This window comes from Oncorhynchus kisutch, unplaced genomic scaffold, assembly GCF_002021735.2.
Source record: "Oncorhynchus kisutch isolate 150728-3 unplaced genomic scaffold, Okis_V2 scaffold868, whole genome shotgun sequence".
Classification (NCBI taxonomy): Eukaryota; Metazoa; Chordata; class Actinopteri; order Salmoniformes; family Salmonidae; genus Oncorhynchus; species Oncorhynchus kisutch.
This window is the reverse complement of record NW_022262813.1, coordinates 125626-132457: the sequence shown is the minus strand read 5'-3', so window position 1 is coordinate 132457 and position 6832 is coordinate 125626. Positions and strand designations below refer to the sequence as shown.

Genomic DNA, 6832 nt, shown 5'->3' with positions numbered 1-6832 from the left:
GCACCACACCTAGACTTTCCCAAATTATAAGATACACTATAGGTAAACAGCAGTAAGGAGAGCCTTTTTTTCTTCTTCCCAGCAATGTTGACTCCTATCACCAGTGGGAGGGGGATATGGCATGTACGATGTAGATGTGCGTGATTCTGCCATTCCCTCCCATTCCTTCCTTTCTTTTCCAGTGCTTTGAGTTCCTCTGCTTCTTCAGTTGCCCCTAAGCCAGGGTTTCCTAAACTCGATTCTGGCCCCGGGTGGACGTTTTGGTTTTTGCCCTAGCACTACACAGCTGATTCAAATAATCAACTAATCATCAAGCCTTGATCATTTGAATCAGCTGTGTAGTGCTAGGGCAAAAAACCAAAATGTGTACCCCCTGGAGTCCAGAGGACCGAGTTAGGGAAATGCTGCCCTAGACACTGCTCTATGGTCCATTTTCCCCATATTGGTTGAGATTAGAATTTGTAGCGATTGAGCTGATCCTAGATCTGTGCCTAAAAGCAACTTCTACCCAGAGTTCCTCTGCTCACTGGCTGCCCTTCAGGTTCTGTATGGCATTAAGGAAGAACTCATACCAGAAGAAGGTGAAGCCCGTGGAGACAGCTGCTTTCACTAGGCTGGGAGATAGGCCTTTGAGAAAGCCCCGGAGACCCTCCTCTCTGGCGATCTGGGACACACAGTCTACAAAGCCACCATACTTCCGCACCCTGCACACAGTAAGCAGAGACAACACACTTCAATGTCATGTAGATGGATGCCCCGTATGACAGCCATCTTCGCTCTAATATAAGACCTGCTGTCGGGCACATGACTGAATGAGACAAAGTAATAAGATGGCTACCATACCTGTCCAAGTGGACTCTGGCTTCTTCAAACCCTCCCACCTGCAGTCTCTTTTTGATGAGGTCAAAGGGGTAGGTCATTGTCTTGCTGATGACTCCAGCACAGCTTCCACATACCAAGCTTCTGAGGTTGCCTACAATAGAAGGAAACAAGCAGTAATGTTCAGGTAGTTTCTAGGCCACTATCCTTCAAGTCATGTATTTGTGTTCAGTCAGTGGTACTGGGTACTATCCAGGCCCTAGATACAAAGTTAGTTTCCTGTTTTGCTAGCCAAGCCGAGGTTATATTCTCGTTTCTAGGCCCTATACCCTTAACAGTCATTGCTATGTGTACAGTGTTGTGTTTTTAAACAGTGTCATGTTATCAAAGGCATGACCATCCCTACACTGGCCACTGACCTCCGACGTTGCTGTCCTTGGGCGGTGGTCCCATGAGGTTCTTGAGGACCTTGTAGAAGAAGAACTGCAGGCCTGCGTAGGGGAACACTGCCACCAGTGTTGGGACCCAGGCCACGGTAGAACCCCAGGGCCCCCTCAGTGCGGTACATGGTGGACACAGCATGTCTCAGGCTGCCATACACCTATGTTACAGATGATGCCTGTGGTTAGCTAATAGCTATCAGTAGCACAAGCCAAAGATTCAATGATAACACTTTAACAAAGCCAAAGTGTGGATTGCAGTCACTCCTTGTCCATAGACTGCCTTCAAGGTAAGGAAACAAATATCTAAATAAAGATGTTACATTTTTCTAAATGATCCTTTTAAGGGGTTAAGTAGTGTGACAGTTAATTATTATACCTAGTTTACTATAAATTCATATTTAGTTTATAAATAATAAATTACTGGTTGAAATTGTGTGGTTGTCGTTTTGGTGCTTGGCAAATTATGGGTTGCAGAGTTAATGGACTATTACTGCTTTTGATAATGGTACAATAAAGCTAATGCTTTTCGATAGATTCATACTGTATGTTTTTCTTGACCTCTCACCTTGGGCTCTCCCTGAGCTGCGAAGCGTGTTCGCAGTGTGTCTAGTGGCTGGCAGGCTACAGTGGCAGAGCAGGCGGCCAGACCGCCACACACAAAGTGCACCCCTGCTGTCTGGCTGTCATATGCGGTGCTCTTGTGGGCCATCTCAGTCAGGAACTCAAAGCTGGCAAACTATGGAGGGATGAAAACACAGCCTTAAACACAACCTTAAAGCACAGATGAAAACACAAAATTCAGACAACAGTGCCAAGTTATACAGCACAGCCATGAATGGAGACCACAAGGATAAAAACGAGAAAAAAAAAGTGAGGCACATGACTATATATTATAATCTATCAACCCACTACCATGTGAGAGATGCTATTGAGGCGTTACAGGGCAAAGGCTAGCTAGGGACAAAGAGTTGAGTCAGAAAACAACTCATTCAACCACAACACTGTGTGACATACAACAGGGAATTCTGACAGGAAAAATGCCCCAGTGTATGTTCCCTACCTGTACTGCCCCGAAGCAGACAGAGAGGAGCTGGGCGGGGACATGTCCTTTCCAGAAGGCAGGCAGCCCCTCCTCTGCCAGGATACAACGTGATGCCTGGAACAGACCCCAGTACTTCCCTTCAGGGTGCCTTGACGATACGCGCTCTATCTGCAACTGTGTACGCAAGGAGGGGTGTGTAGTGTCAGACAGGGGAAAGAGGACATTCTGCTATAGACATTCTTGTGTAGAACTAAATACACATATGCACATGCACACACACACAGTTGTAAGTCATTCCCTAGCAAATGCTGAGCACATCATCAGTGTGTGTTGCCATGGCCACCAGTGTGTTGTGAGAAACTGGGCATGCCCAGTGGTGTCTGAGGGTCTGGGTGTGGTGCTGTGACTCACATCAAAAGAATGCAGCACAACCAAACAATGATTAGTAGCAATGAAACAAACTTCTTCTGGACAAAAAAAGCTTGATTTCAGTGAGTCTCATAACACTGAGCTTTTTGGTTCGAGTCATAAAAGCCTGGGCAGCGGTTATCATGCACAAATAACCGAGTTGTATGTTTACCAGAACCACTAGGGTTTGGCCACAAAAACAGTGCATTCGGAATGTATTCAGACCCCTTTGCTATGAGACTTGAAATTGAGCTCAGGTGCCTCCTGTTTCCATTGATCATCCTTGAGATGTTTCTACAACTTGGAGTCCACCTGTGGTAGATTCAATTGATTGTACATGATTTGGAAAGGCACACACCTGTCTATATAAGGTCCCACAGTTGACAGTGCATGTCAGAGCAAAAACCAAGCTATGAGGTTGAAGGAATTGGCCATAGAGCTCCGAGACAGGATTGTGATGAGGCACAGATCTGGGGAAGTGTACCAACATATTTCTGCAGCATTGAAGGTCCTCAATAACACAGTGGCCTCAATCATTCTTAAATGGAAGAAGTTTGAAACCACCAAGACTCTTCCTAGAGCTGGCTGCCCAGCCAAACTGAGCAATAGGGGGAGAAGGACCTTGTTGGACCCGATGGTCACTCTGACAAAGCTCTCGAGTTCCTCTGTGGAGATGAGAGAGCGTTCAAGAAGGACAACCATCTCTGCAGCACTCCACCAATCAGGCTTTTACAGTAGATTGGCCAGACGGAAGCCACTCCTCAGTAAAAGGCATATGAAAGCTCGCTTGGAATTTGCCAAAAGGCACCTAAAGACACTCGGACCATGAGAAACAATATTCTCTGGTCTGATGAAACCAAGATTGAACTCTTTGGCATGAATGCAAAGCATCACGTCTGGAGGAAACCTGGCACCATCCCTACGGTGAAGCATGGTGGTGGCAGCATCATGCTGTGGGGATGTTTTTAAGCGGCAGGGACTGGGAGACTAGTTAGGATCAAGGCAAAGATGACCGTAACAAAGTACAGAGAGATCCTTGATGAAAACCTGGTCCAGACCGCTCCGCACCTCAGACTGCGGCGAAGGTTCACCTTCCAAAAGGACAACGACCCCAAGCAGACAGCCAAGACCACACAGGGGTGGCTTCGGGACAAGTCTCTGAATGTCCTTGAGTGGCCCAGCCAGAGCCTGAACTTGAACCCGATCGAACATATCTGGAGAGACCTGGAAATAGCTGTGCAGCAACACTCCCCATCCAACCTGACAACTCTTGAGAGGATCTGCAGAGAAGGGAGAAACTCCCCCAAATACAGGTGTGCCAAGCTTGTAGCATCATTTCCAAGAAGACGCAAGGCTGTAATCGCTGCCAAGGGTGCTTCAACAAAGTCCTGAGTAAAGGGTCTGAATACTTATGTAAATGTGATATTGCAGGTTTGTATTTTATAAAATTAGCTAACGTCTAAAAACCTGTTTTTGCTTTGTCTTTATGGGGTATTGTGTGTAGATTAAGGGAAACAACTATATAATACATTTTAGAATAAGGCAATAATGTTACAAAATGTGGAATAAGTAATGGGGTCTGAATACTTTCTGAAGGCACTGTAGTTCCAACTTACATTATGTTGCATTTAATTGTGTAGTAAATTAGGGTCCAAAGTGGCCATGCAACTAAAACATGCACCACAATAATATCCATCTGATGCTTACTGTACCTGGAATCTTATCTTGATGACATCCAGGGGGCTGATCAGGGCTCGGGTCACCATGCCTGCGGCTGACCCAGACAGGGCTGCATCTTCTGGGGCTGGAGCAGCGCCCTTAGACCCTGGGTCATAGCCCACCATGATGACTCCACAGCAGCCTCACCAGAGGACCTCAGGTCTGGGGAGAGAACATGTTATACAGCACAGGAGGTTGGTGGCACCTTAATTGGGGAGGACGGGCTTGTGGTAATGGCTGGAGCGAAGTCAGTGGAATGGTATTCAATACATCAAACACATGGTTTGATGCCGTTCCATTTGCGGCATTCCATTTGCGGCATTCCAGACATTATTATGAGCCATCCTCCCCTCAGCAGCCTCCACTGTATACAGGGTGACTAGTAGTTTCTCTGAGAGACAGTCACTGTAAATATGGATAGGCTTAGGCTATGATTTGTGATTCACGATTCAGTGCTATTTTTATTGGAAGCCAATTCTGTATCACTTATTTGTGCATCACTGCAACTAGAGCTAGTTATTAGCTGTATAAAAGAGTCATCAGGCAAATTCCACTGATCAATCATGTATGATGGAAGTTGACTCTGCTGATGTTGACATGACACCTGCATCTAGCTGACAGCTAAAGTAACTTACTGTTGTTGAGTTGCCTAACTAGCTAACTAACTACCAAGTTATTGATCAGCCCTTCCTCCTAATCAGACACATGTGGAGATCACACACGTTGACTGCAATTGATGATCACGTCCTATTCTTCGGTACATTAGTTGCAGTGATTATTCATAGTAAATACAGTAGGTATTAACGTTCTTCAAAAAATACCATGGAGGACAGGACCTTGGCATAACTACGAGGTTAGCTAGCGTAGCCACTCAATCTGGTTTCCTTCAATCTAGCTCGCAATTTATAGCTAAAATGTGTAGAACTGTCGACTCACTTTTATGTGCTGCTCTTCCATGGAAATGTGTGAAAGAATAGTTAGTGAAGGACTGATAAGGCTACATGTACTTCTTTTCATAGAATTTAGCTTACTCAAACCAATCTGGAGACTGGAGAATGGTGCAAATCGAACCAATCCGCATGGAGGGATGGATCACGTGACCCTGCAATCCCAGTTGCACTACATGTGTTCCCCTTTATGACACGAGATGTCACTGTTGTTAAGTAACCAGTTTCAACATTCAGTACTGTATCACAACGTCTGCATAGTTTCAGGTAAAGTATATTGTACAAAAGTCATCAAATAAACAAAAACAAGACCGCCTAAGGTTGATGCTCTGCAACAATATTGTTAAAGGTCCAATAACATTGATTTACTGCACAATTTTCCGTTTTATTGACTGTAGAAAAAACATGTTTAAACAGTCTGTGACCAAGACTCATTATATTGTAACCATCACATTATGTTAAAGTACATTAGGACAATAAAATCAGAGCTGAAAGTCTGTCTGAATCCCAAGGTCATATAGATGATGTGACGTTTATTATAATCATTACAGAGTCAACGCTGGTGAGAAAGAACAATGTCTACTTTGTTGGCTCTGTCTCAATAGAGTGTGGAATGAGGTGGTTGAGACCTGAAGACTTACGTTATTTCCCAGAGTGCCTTTAGATCAGTGGTCTAAGGTGGTATTGAGCCATGCAGATGAACCTGGTTGAATACCTGGTCGCTCACACATACAGTGGGGAGAACAAGTATTTGATACACTGCCGATTTTGCAGGTTTTCCTACTTACAAAGTATGTAAAGGTCTGTAATTTTTATCATAGGTACACTTCAACTGTGAGAGATGGAATCTAAAACAAAAATCCAGAAAATCACATTGAATGATTTTTTATTAATTAATTTGCATTTTATTGCATGACTTAAGTATTTGATACATCAGAAAAGCAGAACTTGGTATTTGGTACAGAAACCTTTGTTTTCAATTACAGAGGTCATACGTTTCCTGTAGTTCTTGACCAGGTTTGCACACACTGCAGCAGGGATTTTGGCCCACTCCTCCATACAGACCTTCTCCAGACCCTTCAGGTTTCAGGGCTGTCACTGGGCAATATGGACTTTCAGCTCCCTCCAAAGATGTTCTATTGGGTTCAGGTCTGGAGACTGGCTAGGCCACTCCAGGACCTTGAGATGCTTCTTATGGAGCCACTCATTAGTTTCCCTGGCTGTGTGTTTCGGGTCGTTGTCATGCTGGAAGACACGACCCATCTTCAATGCTCTTACTGAGGGAAGGTGGTTGTTTGCCAAGATCTCGCAATACATGGCCCCAGCCATCCTCCCCTCAATACGGTGCAGTCATCCTGTCCCCTTTGCAGAAAAGCATCCCCAAAGAATGATGTTTCCACCTCCATGCTTCACAGTTGGGATGGTGTTCTTGGGGTTGTACTCATCCTTCTTCC

The 6832-nt window shown here is 44.9% G+C and overlaps 1 pseudogene; it reads right to left on the bottom strand.

Moving 5' to 3' along the window:
• Positions 1-523: 523 nt before the first annotated feature.
• On the bottom strand, positions 524-5504 carry LOC116362687 (mitochondrial thiamine pyrophosphate carrier-like; annotated as a pseudogene).
• Between the last annotated feature and the right edge of the window lie 1328 nt (positions 5505-6832).